This window comes from Sinocyclocheilus anshuiensis, unplaced genomic scaffold (genome assembly GCF_001515605.1).
Source record: "Sinocyclocheilus anshuiensis isolate Anshui unplaced genomic scaffold, SAMN03320099.WGS_v1.1 scaffold2110, whole genome shotgun sequence".
NCBI classification, from domain to species: domain Eukaryota; kingdom Metazoa; phylum Chordata; class Actinopteri; order Cypriniformes; family Cyprinidae; genus Sinocyclocheilus; species Sinocyclocheilus anshuiensis.
Genome location: NW_015555856.1, coordinates 91,264 through 108,634, shown reverse-complemented (window position 1 = coordinate 108,634; position 17,371 = coordinate 91,264). Strand labels below are relative to the sequence as shown.

The 17,371-nt window shown below is 38.7% G+C and overlaps 1 long non-coding RNA gene and 1 pseudogene across 1 annotated transcript; both read right to left on the bottom strand.

Moving 5' to 3' along the window:
• Positions 1-17,371, bottom strand: part of LOC107675641 (membrane-associated guanylate kinase, WW and PDZ domain-containing protein 1-like) — a 117,404-nt pseudogene that overhangs the window by 10,001 nt on the left and 90,032 nt on the right.
• LOC107675643 (uncharacterized) lies at positions 10,156-11,492 on the bottom strand. Its single transcript, XR_001632615.1, has 3 exons — positions 11,358-11,492; positions 10,440-10,557; positions 10,156-10,180 (listed from the first exon to the last, which is right to left on the bottom strand). It is a non-coding gene; the product is annotated as an uncharacterized LOC107675643 (long non-coding RNA).

Sequence of the window (17,371 nt, the reverse complement as noted above, 5' to 3'; positions counted from 1 at the left end):
CCCCCCGCAGCCGTGTGAGGCACTTTTTATTATGGATGCATGCGCTTTATTTCACTTCTTTTGGACTGATGAACTGCAACACCCACTGACTGCCATTAAACAGCTTGGAAGTTCAAAGACAATTTTTAATATAACTCAGACTGAATTCGTCTGAAAGAAGAAAGTCATATACACCTGGGATGACTTGAGGGTGAGTAATTTGTGGGCTAATTTTCATTTTTGGGTGAACTAACCCTTTAATGTGAGAGATGATGAAGATACGAACTCACCGTCTCCGGGTATGATGCGCAGCGAGACGGCATTGCCGGCCTCTTTGATGAGGTTGACGATGTCCGAGTGTGATTTATTGGTGATGGAGCAGTCGTTGACCGCCAGGATCCGATCACCCACCTTCAGCTTCCCACAGCGGTCAGCCGATCCAATCATAGTCATAAATAGTTAAAAAGGTGCAGCTGGCGGGTTTACATGCATCTCTCTCTCTCAGATGTGTTGCTGCACTCTTGCAGTGTACACCGTACCGAAGGTGGAGCTGGCGTCAGGCCGTGACACGGACGACACGATGACGAAGCCGAAGCCCTCGTGCTCGGCACGCTGGATCTCCACGTCGTAGGGCTGCAGGGCGGCGGGCGTCATGTTGACCACGGTGCTCCCGCTGCCGCCACCTCCGCCGCTGCCGATGCCGCTGGTGCTGCCGGAGCCCGAGCTTACGGTGTTGAGTGAGTTCTGACTGCCCTGCGGCGTGCGCTTCTCCTCCGTCGGCGACGGCGCCTGTGTGCTGCTGTGGTGAGAGGAGGCCGGGGACGGCGGCACGTCCGACTCGCCCTTATACACTACACACACACAGAAGATCGGCTTGTCAAGTGACATCTGTAAAAATAGATCTGCATGACTTCTCATGTGGGCACTTATTCCTGGTGGATGAGTGAGGTCTGTGATCCTATGAAATGCACTTTTCATGTGCTCAGTCTCTCACAAGGTCAACATTAACCATTTAAATATACTATTTTATAATAGGAAAACTGACACAATGTGGTTTAAATCGTTTTCTGTCTTGCTTGTCATCTCTCAAAATGATGGATGTAAAAAAGGTAGAACTAGCAGAAATAAGTTGACTCAACCTCTTATTTACAGGCAAACATTTGACTGAAATGATTAGTTGTGCATGCTCTAATTTATGTAAATAACACATATTTTAAAAGTTTGATTGCATACCTGTTGCTGCCAAAACAGTGGCCCAAAAGTTTGTGATTTTGTCCTCTTTTTTACATTTTCTTCTAAACACCTCCCACTCACTATTATTCTTGCAATCAGTTTCCAGCATTTCAGCAATAAAAGTGTTCATATGTAAAATACACACATTACCATGAAGCACAACATTTACAGTACTGTGCTTGGCAGTGGTCTAAGATAATTTAAAAAAATATATTTGTAATGATCTCTTTGATCTCTCTGAACTCTAAAGTGGCAATGAAATTACCACACAACCTTCTGGTAATTTATGTTTTCCCAAAATTCAACAAACGTTGAAATGTTAGTGTGTTTAAATAATGTGACTTTGTGATTACAAAATGTGTAAATACTACTTTCAATATGAACATGCATCATGCCATTTCAGATTTCAACACACGTAGTAATGGTCTTAGGTTTGTTGCTTTGGGTCTTTGCTTACTCTTGAAGCCATTCTTTTTTTTCAAAGTTATGTTAAACTAAAAGGGCCCAAATAATAATAATAATAAAACAATGGACCTTTTCACAAGATTGTGATTATGTGTTTCAACGGTCATCAACATTGTAAATCCTCCAGTTTTTTATATTTTCATTTTTAAAAAATGTATGCACATTTATAATATTATACTTTGTATTATATTACCTTTGCATCAAAATACAAACAAATAGTTAACGCTAATGCGAGGGTGTTTCTAATTCAGCATCTGTGGGATCGACGGTAAATTTGACTACGCTACGCTGTAGTGTTCTGTAGTGTTATAAGTGATGAAAAATGGAATAGAAATACAAAAAAAAACACATTTTGAAATGAACTACAACTGCATGAAAATTGAAAATCAAACTAGAAAATGAGATAAAAACTGTGCCGGTGCAGGTGTACCTCCGTAAGCCGTTTTGCGGCGGACAGTGAGGTTGACGTGACCCTGTTTAGCCGCCTGCTGCATGAGCTGCACCACCAGCTGATGAGACTTTCCCACCACCGCCGTGCCATCGACACAGATGAGCTCGTCTCCGGAGCGCAGACGGCCGTCCTCATCCGCTGAGCCGTACTTCACTATGTGCCCTATGTAGATCTGCCATGCATTTCATGAGAAGAACACTGGTAAGCAGGACAGCTCTTGCAGGCTGCAGACTGTGACATAAGTCAATTAATGTAAACCATTGCCTCACTGTGTTTGTTCTCCATATGTTCTCCATATCACAATTAACACACTCGAGATAAAGCCAGCACATATCATTCAAATCAATGCACGGCTTACAAGAAAGCAGCAGTGATTGGGACAGACTTCAGTATCAGTTACAGTCAGAAGGATGCATGTGTGTGTGTGAGTGTGAGTGTGTGAGTGTGAGTGTGTGAGTGAGTGAGTGAGTGAGCGTGTGTGAGAGCGAGAGAGAGAGCGAGAGAGAGAGCGAGAGAGAGAGAGCGAGAGAGAGAGAGAGAGAGTTCTCTGACTCACCGGTTCTCCAGGTTCATTTCCCCCCAGGATCCGAAAGCCAAAGCCTGTGTCTTTCCTCCAGAGAAAAATGTCTTGTTCTTGAGAGTCTGGCACTGAAAAAAATAATTAAATAAATCAGTTTATTTGCTAGCATGTCTCCAAGTTAAATATTACAAAGAAGAAACACTGATTGCAATGCAAATATATTGCAGACTCTCTACCAGTTTATAAGACTTATATTGTCAAAAAAGGACAGCTCAGCTTTACAAAAGATAAATATTTAATACAAAAATTAACAAACCTGTTCTATAAATGGCACGAGGTTTCTAGTGCTATTGTTAGTGCTTAATTTGCATAAATGCATTATGAAAAGACTGCAGATGGGAGAGGGAGAAGACGAAGCCTTGGCCAAACAGTAAGTATGAGCAGAATGCTCACCTCACCACATAGGGAACAACATAATGTTAATCACATATGCTTAGGCCCGTTCACACAGTTCATTTCAGAGGTCTGGGTCTGCCAAGCTCACTCCGTGCGGAACATTTAACAGGCCTGACTACGAATTGGCACTATGAGCGGGAGCCATCAGGAGTCACCCAACAATCTGGCACCAAACTGGCCTGTGTGTACAAGGACATCTACTGCGGTACATCCTAAAATCATACTGGCATAACCTTCAGAACTACAGCCAAACACATTAGACATAATGAATGCTGGGGGTTCAATTTAATGCAATATATGTCATCCGTAGGGCACCAGAATGCAGTGTGCTTACATTGAGTCTTGCTCTTCAAATACTCTATAGCCATGCTGAGAATGGGTCATACATAATGAATACTGAGTGACAGAAACTGAAAAACGCAATCTTTTAACAGCCATTTAATAGCTTTTTTCCTGTACCCCAATGTTAATTACAAATTTAATATGCTAAATGTACTATAAGTACTGTAAATCACTATGCAAGTAATTGTAAACACTGTGAAACACAAGGTCATGCAAATAATGCATTCGCGGTACTCGAACACATGATCTTGGCATTACTAACACCATGCTCTACTGTTTGAGCTACAGGAAGGCCACAGATAACTACAGGCTCGTACAACTACTTTCCTTTTTCCTACACTAATCTTTTCTCTTGTTCTTCTTTCATGCTCTTACCATGTGCCATCAGTTCATCTCTGTTGTTTACCTCAAGCGTAAGTGTAAAAGCATCCACAAACAGAAATGCAGTCCAGAGCACCTTCATTCTGACTGTGGGACTGTCGGTCAGCTGTCAACAGGTCTTTCTAGCAAACAACTATTTTGGCTTTGGTTGAAACAAAGCAGACAACATGGCACATTCTTCATCATTCTCTACTCTCTACTTTCCCACGCTCCTGGTCCAGCTGGTTGGGGTATGGGACAGCTTTGCTCATTTCAAACACTTGGAAATGTAATCCTCTCTCTTCTATCTGCTCCTCATCCTCATACATAACTGTATCACTGACAACCATTTTGTACCCACATTTCTCTAACCACCCTCCCTACCTTCTCTCGACTTTGCCAACTACTTCACTGATAAGGTGGCAACCATCAGCAACTAGTTAATTAAACTACATATCCACAGCTAACCTCCACCCACACACATTCCACTCTACTTATTTTGCTCCCCGCTCATGAAGAACGACGTCTCCAATGTTTTATGTGGTAGCCATCCTACAACCTTTCCTTACAGCCCATCCCCTTTCTAACAACTGGCAAATTTGCCATTTCGTTTAGTTAGGCTCGGGAAACCCACTGCTCAAAAAGCCAACACTCAATCCCACAGCAGTTGAAAACTAAAGACCAGTCTCTCTCTTGAAACACCTGTGTCCAATCAGCTCTCTGCTCAGCTCTTTGCTCTCAGGTACAGTGGAGGTGTGTAGTGCCGGTCCCTTGCACTCGTCAGTGTTCTGAGATTCTTCCTCCAGCAGACAGGTAGATTGGCTATCTTTGAAGCCTCCCTGGGAGAATGAGGGGCTGATGTATGAAGTCCCCCCCTAAGTGACAGGCCAGGGTCTGGTAATATGGTGAATCACACTGTTGTCTGATTCTAAGCCTTTGAGGTCTGCCCTGGGACCAGGCATTCTTTGCCTAGCCTGTAACAGGTACGTTATTTTGGGCATGTAGCTTGGACCTTTTGCCGAAGGGGATATCGCCACTAACAGCCGCAGAGGCGTCCAAAGACTCCCATTGCTCGGTAGAGTTGGTACTTAGTGCTCGCTTTGGTGCTCGGCATGCACTCCATTCAGCAATGCAGCGTGGGTATTCTGTTCCCCATACCAACCATTAGAGGATGCAGCTTCAGTTAACTTGGAAGGGAATGTCTCAGGTTACGCATGTAACCATGATTCCCTTAGAAGGTAACAAGACACTGGGTCCTCTTTTCTTGCCATGCCTCGGACACAAGCGGATGACGTGTTCTATCGGCACCCTTTTATACTGTGGTCACGCCAGTAGTGACATCATTGGCTGTCGCCGGCCAATGTTATTGTCGTTCCCCATAATGACCACTAGAGGACTCAGTGTCTTGTTCCCTTCTCAGGGAACCATGGTTGCGGTTGGATCGAGGAGGGGTTGTCGGTGCTGTCTTTCTAGATTAAAAAAAAAGAAGCTTTTGACAACATTAATCATGGAATTCTCTGATCTAAATTAAATACATTTAACTTTTCTGTAGACACCATTAAATGGGTAGAATCATATTTAACACATCGGACTCAGTTGGTTAGAGTAAAGAATCATCAATCAGGTGTTATTTGCTTGTCAGCAGGTGTCCCACAGGGTTTGATCTTGGGCCAACTTTTATTTTCTCTTTATGTAAATGATTTGCCAAATGTTTGTCTCAATTCCAACATCCAGATGTATGCTGATGATACAGTAGTAGCAGTTCAAGCTGCTGATCAACTAACAAACTTAATACTAAAGATCACAGAATGGCTAAAACATAATTGCCTACAACTAAATGTATTGAAAACTGTATGTATGTTTTTCAGTAAATCTAAAAGTTGCCAACAGAGCCAGATGTAGTTGTAGAGGGGGAGAGACTACAAGTTGTCTCAGATTTTAAATATCTGGGTGTATACATTGATAACAATCAAACATTTGTTATGTGCATTGGCTCCCTATTAAACATTGTATAGATTTAAAAATCTTGCTTATTTTGCACAGAGACTATTTTAACTGAACTGAGCTGGATGATGACATCACTGAATTCAATGATAAACTGCCTTTAACTGAACATTGAGTGTTTACTATTATAATTTTGCGAAGATGTTTATGCATTCAATGATCTTTTCATATATCACCTATTGTTTGACAACCTGGTCACAAGCAAGTAACAGTTCTCTCAAACCAATACTATCTTTATATAAACAAACTTAGAGAGTTTTAGATAGGAAATCCATACACCGTCATCACTGCCATATTTAAAAAATTACAATCTTTTTAGTTGGGAAAATTTGATTATATATACAGTATACAGATCTTTGTCTTGTGTATAAAATCAAACATGGACTGGTTCCTCCTGTATTGAGCCAGTTTGTAAACATAGCAGCAACTGGTTACAGATTAACAAGAAGTGCAGCAAGAGACGCTAGCATAGACCCATTAAGAAAAAGTGCATTCAGTCAAACGGCTTATTCAGTTAGGGCTGCTCGTGAGTGCAACTCCATCCCAACTTACATTACAAATTTTAATACTTATGCCTCTTTTAAGTTTCACTTAAAGAAGTGGTTAATAGAGAGTCAACATTAATTTTACTTGCCATCTTGTCTTTTCTGCTTTTAGCAGTTTTTTATGTTATGTATATGAGGTTGTTTGGTTTAGTACTGACTGAATGATTACGGTTAAACTACTGTTACTTGTCTGTATGCTTACATTATCCTTGCCTGTATATTGATATTATTGATACACTGCTTGTCATATTGTCTGACAGTCGGATTGTGTGTTTGAGTGAGCTGGTGACATTTTTTTGGGATAGAACTATATGTATTAGGTATAGCATACATTTATATGTAGTTTGGAGCATGTATGTATTATGTATAGATTATTTATTTTATATTTTTAGGGTGACAATTTTACCATCAATCCAGGGACTGCAGATGCGAAATAGCCTTCTGGCTAATTCTGGTACATTGTACATTTATGTATCATTGACGTGCATTGTCCCTGTCAAACAAACCTGAAATAAATAATAATTGACAAATTGCTTGCGATGTTCCAGGTTGCTTTGGATAAAAGTGTCTGCTAAATAAATACATTTTAATTGTTAAAATAGGTTATATTGTTATTTTGGCATAACTTTGATTCAAATTAAAGTTTTGGTGGTGCAAATCTTCAGTTTTCTCTGAACATAAATTCATTGCAGTGCTGTGTGAAGTGAAGAATGTTAAGGAATATTAATTTTGCATAATAATGTGTGTTAATGAAATAATTAATAGACTCATTTAAACAATATGAGTGGTATAACAATACTTTAGCTGGTATTGCACCATGACACATATTGTATCGTGACGGCTCTAATACAAACTGTTATTTCTGTGTAATAGAATTTCTTGTGAGACTCTAATGTGAATCAAAATGATGAATATGGTTAATGATAAATGATACTGGCGAAGAAACCTGGATCTTAAAGAAGTAGTCAGAATGAAAATTCTGTCATCATTTACTCACCCTCCACTTGTTCCAAACCTGTATGAGTTTCTTTCTTCTGTTGAACACAAAAGATGATATTTTGAAGAATGTTGGTATCCGAACAGTTCATGGGCACCATAGACTTTCATATTAGGAAAAAAAATACTATGGAATTCAACAGTGCCCATAAACTGTTCAGATACCAACACTTTTCAAAATATCATTTTTTGTGTTCTACAGAAGAAAGAAACTCGTACAGGTTTGGAACAATAGGAGGGTGAGTAAATGACGACAGAATTTTCATTCAGAATTTTCAAACAGTGCCGCACACTCAGCAGTAAGACGAGTGGGAATGAAGCGGGCTACTCACCCCGGCTCTCGTACATGCTCCTGGACTGCGCCCAGATCTTGAAGGGGTCCGGTTTCTTCTGGAGCGTCCCATTGGCTGCAGAGGTGTCAAAGGGGGGCAGGACGGGCAGCGGCTGGGTGGGAGGAGGCGGCACGGTTCGAGGGCCCCCCAGGGTGTCAGTGGGCACGATGGGCTGCGGGCGGCCGGGCGAGTCGGTGTGTGTGCTGCGGTGACTGCATATGCTGTGCTGAGAGCTGCCCTGACTGTCCTTCCTTTCCAACTGCTGAAAGACACAGAGATTCAAAGGTTTACTCTGCAGGACTAGTTGACCAAGAAATCTCTAGTCATAATTTACGTATTATCATGTTATTTCAAACTAGCATGATTGTTTTTTTTCTACAGTGGAACACAAAAGGAATGTCCAAGGCAAATTATATACAGGATACTGCCACACTGCCGAGGACAAACACCTTCCAACACTACAATAAAGTAGTTTATGCAAAGTCTTCTGAAGCCATATCACACTTTTGTATGAGGAACAGACCAAAAATTAAGTTGTTAACAGACAGTTGCTTCTGTTGCAGTGGAGAATCTCATTCACGCTTGTGTCTTTTAGACGCAGTGTTGGGGAAAGTTATTTTTAAAAGTAATGCATTACAATATTGTGTTACTCCATAAATTTAACTAATTACTTTACTTAGTTACTTTTTATGGAAAGTAATGTTACACGTTACTTTTGCGTTACTTTGTAAATTCAAAGGGCTTTAAAATAAAAAAGTTATATTTTTGGCAAATATAAAAGCCTTTTCACACCAAAAGTGAAATGAATAAGCCTCAGGCTGAAGGGAAAGTAAATTTACATCCGTACAGTAGAATGCAAAAGAAGAAATTTCAACACACTTCAGCAATAAAAAAAGACAGACAAATGTTTGTCTAGAGTAATGTGCTTATTAGTACGGTTGAACTGGATCATCGAATGTCAGAAGCAAAGACATTGGTTAATAGAATGGGATTAAATACATAAAGGATATTTGTGTTGTTTAACATTTAATTATTGCAGGTTTGCGTCATATTCTGAGTTGCATTATTTGTATTCATTTTGAGGAATACTGAATCTGTGTTTTTATTTTGTGAGTGAGATGAATTAATGCATATTCATATTTATTTTAGAACTACAGTAACATCTTCTGATTTCTCAACATGGGGACAGGAGAGCAGTCAATCAATAAATTGGAAAAAAAAAGTAACTTGCGTTACTTATTTGAAAAAGTAACTCAAATATTCTCTTGTAAATTAAAAAGTAATGTGTTACTTTACTAGTTACTTGAAAAAAAGTAATCTGATTATGTAACGCGCGTTACTTGTAATGCGTTACCCACAACACTGTTTAGACGTCACGGATGGTCACACTGTGTTTGTTGTCAATTAAGTCAAACCTGTGGGACGTGTCTAAAGCAGTGGTAAATGTACACTATCCATTGACAAAGTGATGGTAGATTTTGGAACGGACACATTTCTATTAATCAGGCACTGCTTAAGCACCTGATGACAAAAATCTGGAATTGCAGATTAATCAGCCTGATCGATATATTGTTCTGATTGTGGATGTGGGATTGAGAGATAATGGCACTGAACAAAATATCAATAACATGACCAGGTTTGACCTAGAAAGAAAGAATAATATGTGAAGAGAGAAAGAAAAGGAAAGAAAATGGAATTTGGTGCAAGAGAGGGAATGGAATGAGAAACAAACAAAAAAAGAGGCCAGGCCTAAAAATAGACAGTTCATGGAGAGAATGGATAGAGAGGAGCAACACAATCCCACAGAGTCGATTCGTTGAGTGTGTGCCTACAATTCAAGCACACGACACATTCAGCAACTATCACACAAACACACACAGTGCAAAGAGTTTGCTGCAAAGCCAATTCTTGTCTTGATTTCTTATTGGCAATTTATAATTTCATTCACGTGACATGATAATGTTTATTAAATGCTACTAACAACTAGATTATTACACTCCCAGATAAAAACGTGAGCGGTGCTTTTTCATGCTAATGTCGCTTCCACAATGCTAGAGTGTTGTGGGTGGCTGTCAGTACATTGCTATGTGGTTGCTATGGTGTTGTGTTGTTCTTAGTGCATTGCTATTGGGGTACAGGGATGTATTGGGTGGTTGCCAGGGCATAATTAAATGCACAACAGAGGCAAAGTGAAGAGCTAAGCAAGCATAAGCAATCATGAAGCATGGTCATTATTTGACATGCAATAGGTCTTGTCAAGATATTGCAGAAAACACTATAGTGCGCCTTCATGTCAGCTTTTTATTATATGATCATGGTTTGAGACATAAGAACGTTTTTGTAACTTTATGCCAGCATGCTTCAATGATGATCTGTGTGAAATCTGGTGAATTTGTCTGTCCACACCAGACCCAAGACTGCTATGAGATGTGACAGAATCAATCAAAAATCACAGCCAATCAGAAGCGTGTGTGGGCGGGCTGTCTGTGTAAGTGCACTGCAACCCAAGAAAATGGACAAGTTAATGTAATTCATATATATTAAACCTTTTTAACATTAATAAAAGCACTGAGTGGTTGATACCATCTTAATGAACACACCTGTTGGTTCGCATTGAGTTCAGAGTTTACTTTAATTTATTTTCAAGATCTGATGTAAACTATTGTTGCTTTCAGTATGGCTATAAAGGTCATGCAAAATGATATTCAAACTCACATTAGACACTTTTAACACTGAATGAAGCACATAATCAGTACCTGAGATTATCGTTGTCATAGTTTGCATGGTGTTGTTCCAGCCGCGATGTCACAGAAAAAGAAACGGTTTCTAAAATAGAATCCCCTGTCATGTGTCGCGCTTGTTAGGACAAAAACTCTGATTAACATGGAAAAGATACATTTTATTGCGCGTCACGTCATGTCGGGTAGGTTTTTGATGTGAGTGAAAATGGCAGAAAGAAAAATGTCTAAAACATTGCTTTTTAAAACAAAATTATAAATGGCCAATGCCAAAATTGTCGATCTGGGTACATTTTATATCATCGGTCTCTTGGATCCCTTGGGGCAAACAGAATACAATCCTATTTTATGCCAAAATATAGGGACATAATCAAAATTAGCAATTTTTCAGTAAAAAACAAAACTGCTCAGGTAGCTTCAAGACCAGTGTTGGGCAAGCTACTCTGAAAATGTAATCAAATTACTGATTACTCCTTTTAAAAGTAATCGCGTTACTGTTCTGATTACTTTATTTCAAAAGTAATTAGTAACATTACTAGTTATGTTACTTTTTTCTCCATGAAATGTATGCAATCCCAGCATACTGTTACGTCCCAGATGTAAGGGTCTAGGGTAAGGGGGTAACAGGGAAAACTAAATATAAATTTGGTTGGGGTGAGTGAGTACCAGTCCCCTGCCCAGCACAAGACTAGTTAAGTTCCAAAAATCAAGTATTTTATTTACAAGATTTCCAAAGGACAAAGTATAATAGGAAGCAAAATAGGCTTCAGGAGGGGGAAAGGCCAAAACAACAAACAAAAGGACCCTCTAACTAGTTAAGGAGTAAAACTGTCTGAACTGACAAAACAAAAGAAAATTAACAACAGAAAAGTACCCTAACTCCCTAACTAAGCAAAAACAAGAGAAAAAGATTAACAGAAACAAAATGGCACCCACCTCCCTACGGCTTCCAACACGGAGAAAACACGTAGCGCAACAACAACGCCAATTACTTCTTAGGAAGGCTACAATAAGCCGTAACTTGAGTAAGTTTTACACAGTATCAATCTCTGACAACTATAAGAGCAACACAGGGCATCTTGAGCCATTCAAAGGTGGACTTGCTGGTGTGTTTTGGATCATTGTCCTGCTGCAGAACCCAAGTGCACTTGAGCTTGAGGTCACAAACTGACGGCCGGATATTCTCCTTCAGGATTTTTTGATAGAGAGCAGAATTCATGGTTCCGTCAATTATGTCAAGTTGTCCAGGCCCTGAAGCTGCAAAGCAGCCCAGATCATCACAGTACAGCACTCTGGAAGTCGAGCTTCACTGTGGTCGGCATGTTGAAGAGCTTTTGAGCTTGCAGCCTCTGCACAGTAACGAGCGGCAGGTGCGAGTGATCACTTCACTCTCCACCGCACCTGGTTGAGCAGCAGTAACACAGAGACAGAGAAAAAGCACACAGCAGCACATAACAACCAACACTATTATATAAATAAACACGGAACGTAACAATACACATTCTTTACAATCTCTAGATTATAAATCACTGCATTCTGTCAGCAATGTAACGTGGCAGTAACGTAGAAACCTCGGCTTGTAACTATACTCTAGTTACTATTTTGAAAATTATAACGCGTTAAATTACTCCGTTACTAAAAAAGGAATCAAATTACAGTAACGCGTTACTGCCCAACACTGTTCAAGACCTGATGACTGTGACATATACTCGATATGTAAAAGTGTTACGCAGATAAAGCCTCACGTCCACTTTGGCACCTTCGAAGCATTGTAGGAGAACAGATTGGTTTAACATCATGAATGCAACATCATGAGTGGTTTGGTTTAACATCATGAGTGGTTTGAATAAGTCAAGGAGGAGTTTAAAAAGTAGGTGTTTGACATCAAATGGCAAACAGAGTAAATGACCAGCCGTGAGAAAGGATCTGAGGAATAGAAGGAAGCAAGATGGCCAATGGACGAATTCACCAACAGTTATAAACTTTTTTGTCATATCTTTTTTCCACTAGGTTTGGCTGTACACTTGTAAGTCTGAGGGATTTTTAGGGGTCAAGTCCAGAAGGGTACTGTAGCCCCTATTCTTCCGTTTTTACATTTTCTTTATTCTTCTTCTCCCCAATGGGAGTCTATGGCAGCCCTATGAATGGAACATAGGAAAAGAATGAAGAAATTTGGCACACTTGTAGAGATGGTCATGAACAGTGATCTGACCAACTTTCAAAAATGTACTTTTCAAACGGTTATAACTTTTGAAAGAAATTTAGTTCATCTGATTACTCTCTTCATGTTGAACACATTCAATAGCTTACATTAGGACTCTGTCCATTACAGTAGCGGCCGTTTTGAAAAGTACAGTTTTGGGTTTTTTCCGCTACCACCTTCAAAGTGTGTCCAATTCTTCAGAAAATTGGCGAAAATGGTCTACGGAATAAGCCACACAGAAAAGATTGAACAGATTTTGATATTCATCTTTGTTCAAAACTTGTCCTGTCCGTTTACTTTCACTTTCATTTCACAACTCAATGACGTAGGCGTGCATATCAATTAATGGAAGAAGCAAATATAAGGGCGAGGCTCACACACCTGGGAGAAGAGACGTCACAAGTGAACACAGTTCTCGTGAGAGTTGTGGGAGAGAAGTTGAGTTGGAGTTACCGTGTGGAGTGTGGCTCGTGTTCCTGTCGGCCTGACGCTTCCAGACCAGCTGTTTACATTAAGTTTGTGAACGGGCGCAAAGTACCTTCACATATGAGCTTCATTCAGCCATCCAAATAGGAAAGCCGGTCGAAAAAAGGATCATCGTTGAGTCCACTGTGGTCCCTAGACACTCTTCATAAACCTTGTGATCTGCTACACTTGGGTCAGTGAGCAAAAAGCCATTCTCTCACACAAACAATCTAGCACACGCACACTAAGTCCCACACGCACACTGTAAAAAAATTCTGTAGTTTTTACAAAATAATTTTGGCAGCTGTGGTTGCCAGAATAATTTTGTAAAAAATACAGAAAAACTGTAAACGGCAAATTTTACAGTATAAAACTGTAATTTACAAACAAGAAAATTTGAATGTAAACCAGTAAATTCAACAATGCACACTGCTATTAAAATCTGTTTTGTACCTTTAACATACTGACAACCACCATAATAATGCAGGTGGTAAAAGAGAAAGCCACATGAAGAATCAAAGCTCATCACAAGTAGCTTCGCCACAAGCAGAAGTATATACTAATATATAGAAGGTGCACACAGAGTCATTCATGCAAACACAAAACACCATCATGGTAACACACATGATACTTAAATAATGCATTAAACTTTCATTAAACAACAGAAGATGTAACATAAAGCCCAAATATACATAACTAATAACAAAAACTATTAAAAAAACATGATTATTTAAACAAAATACTTTCAAATGTGGAGTGTCATGCAGGGAATTCTGGGAATATCAGTTTACAGTTTTTGACTGTAAATTATACATTGATTTGTTATTTTTACGTCTAAAAACTGTAAAATTAACAGTATTTGACTGTAAAATTACATGAAATATCTGGTTAGATATTTTACAGTTTTTCCCTGTATATAGTACGGGAACTTACTGTTAACCTATTAATAGTTTTTTTCCGTAGCGTTTTTACAAAATTTTACAGTTAAAATTACACTTATTTTTTACAGTGCACATACACATGCACGTGCTATTCAAACACGCACTACAGATGTGTTCATTTAATTTAGTTTTTCTAGTTTATCGAGCCTGATTATATACATATATATTGTTTTGTTGATTTGTTTATTCCCCTTACTCCTACAAACTACTTATTCATTGATTTTTTCTTACATGGACAAATTGGGATTTAAAATGGACATGTGAATCTACTGTTGAAAGCCCTGTTACAATGAACTGTGACGTATCTGCACGTACCTGACGTATCTTATGGGTTAAAAAAATATATACCAAGAACACAGAGAAAATAAGTAGTGGAGTCTGAAATTGTTCTATGATTCTGTTTTTTTTTTATCTGATCATTTGTAAAAAAAATTTATTTGTTTTATTTGATTGTGGCTGTTTTTTTATTTTTTATTGTTTGGTGCTGATCAAACTAGTTTTGACTGTTTTTTTGGGTGTTGTGTTGAGTAAACCCATTTGTGTTAATTAAAAGTTTTTGATTGAAAAAAAAAAGAGAAAAAAGACTCTGAAAATTGAGTTTGTTGAATGTAACGGGTGGTTATTTTAAGCTATCCTGGGTTTTTTTTTTTTTTTTTTGGCTGGCCTATACCTGTCTAGTGCCCAAAAAACTTGAATTAAAAAACAATTGATCGAAATATTGACTGTACATTTTTTCTGGGGGCCCACCACCGTTACAGTTATGATGCCACGAACTTAATATTGTTGACCGAAAATTGGTTCAGAGGCTGTATATCATCCAAACTTTGATCCTTCAAAACGAAACTTGATATGATTCATCAGCTCCATGATCTGAGAGTACATGCCAAAGTTGGGAATAGCGCCACCTACCGGTCAGGAGATAGCACAAATGCACAAAAAATTGGTAAGGATCACTGACAACACGTCCTGGAGGTACCTGAGATGTTTGAATACAGAGCCACCTACTGTTCCAGAGATAAAAGGTTTTTTTGCAAAAACATAACTTTTGAAAACATTGTCCAAATTTTGTTATTTTTGAATCCTTTCATTTGCTGGCTTGCGCAAATTCTGGCGATATGTATTTTTCCAAATAGGGCTGAAACGATTAGTCGACAATAAAAAAATTGTTGACAAATATTTTTGTTGTCGGGTAGTCGTTTGATCTCATATGACCTAATGCAGTGTTTCCTGTGCCGTGTAAAAAATATTTTTAAAATATTTTTAAATTGCTAAAATGTTCAAAAAAGCATCTATTATATAATGCCCATTTTTGATGTCGCCAATAATTAGAGATACACTGAAATTCCGGCTTCCGAAAAATAGTTCACCGCTCAGGTTTCACTTTCACGTGGTGTGATGCTCTGTGTATTATCCCGCTCTATGCGTGTGTGTGCTCTGCTCAGCGCTCAACTCATTTACCATTCATTAAAGCCCTGCACGGGCCTCAAATATAGGCCCTAGCCCGGCCCTGCCCCGAGACGCTCAGGCCCTGGCCCGGCCCGTGTCCGACAGCTTATCAGAATTACCGGCCCGAGCCCGTCTTTTTCCCCCTTCTCTCAAAACAGCTTATACTACTGTTTCAGCTATTAAAATAGTTCAGTGTTGTATGTAATGACAAAGTTATTATATTTCATTTCGGGGTTTTTTTTAAGTTAATTTAGAAAAACGTATGGAGCATTTTTTGTTCGTTAAATATAAGTTTTTGTTTTTTAAAGTAATGACCAAGCGGCCAGCGGCAGACAGTGAGCCTATGTTTGATCACTTTAGCCTTCTCAAATCATCACGACTTGCCTAAAATAAAATATATAGATATAAAACAGTTCAAGAATATAACAATGTTTAAACGTTAAACCTAGAAAAATCCAATAGCTATATCCAATAGTTTGTGCGGAGAGAGTGGAAACTAAAGCGCGCTTTGCAGGACATGGGGACACCAGTGCGATCACTTGCAATTTTTTCAGTGAATACGCCGTCATTTTTACTCATAAAGGTAAGAATAATACATCATTTGTAACTGTAAAGGGTCTACTTTTATTTGTGTGCACTCACAATATCAACAAAACGTTGTGCTTTTATAGAATAAAGAATGCTTTCTGCCGTCTCGTCTTGAACAGGAGCGTCTTGAAAATAGTTTATCCAAAAATAAAACGTCTTATCACTTAACCTTTATTTTGTTTCTTATCCATATGACTTACAAAAAGAGATGTTAGGCAGAATGATGTGTCATTCAGCTACTTTCTCATATAGCTAATTAAATGGTGAATAAGAGAGTTTCTCTGCCATCTCATTTTGTGTGCTAAATATATTTATTTGTATAAATGAATTGTATAATTGTAATTAATATGACTTTCAAAAGCTGAAGTGATTACCTTAATTTATTTGTTAGAATATGTATAACTCAATATTTTAACTAATTGCAAAAGCTGAAAAAAAAAAGTGGAATAATCGATGATTAGTCGATTGATCGTTCTAATAACCGTTAGATTAATCGAGTATCAAAATAATCGTTTGTTGCAGCCCTATTTCCAAATAAGTGCCTGTTCACCATATTGAAGTAAATGAATATGAAAAATTTTTTTTTTTTTTGCTGCTACTCCTACAAATGTTGTCCAAAATCTGATCAGATGATCTTTTGATTGAGCCGCACAGAAATGACTTAATGGATTTTGATATTTGCTTCCCAAGAAATAAGAAGGCCAAATGAAAAGAGTGACAAAAAGAGTTCACATCCAAGACATGAGTGGAGTGAAGGAACAACCAAGAAATGACAAAGAAAGACAATAATGGATGGATATTTTTTTACCTATATTTATACTTTTCTACTTAAATGGTTCTTTAATATTGGGTTTACCAATCATTTGGGTGCTTTTCCAAAGAACAGCACCCACCACACCAATATCACTGTGCATTCAACTGGAAACAGTATTCATATGTGATGTAACTTGCATCTTCAATGTCTTGTTTAAAATTGTTGTTTTGACATTTTTTCTAAACAAGCATTCATTCTCGAGAGAAAGGTTTGTCAAGTGCAACAGTTAGACACAGATGAGACACAAAGATGAAAGTGCAACAATTTGATTGCAAAAAACTTTGCCTATACTGATGTGCTGAGGTGAGAAATGAAAGGGAAGTTATCTTACCAGCACTTTGGGGCTTCTCTTGGGCTGCAAGACTCCTGTGAGACAGCGGCAGAGAGAGAGAGAAATCATCACCTTCATATCATACACACACACAGCCACTCATATCAGACGCTCACACACACACACACACACACACACACACACACACACACACACACACAC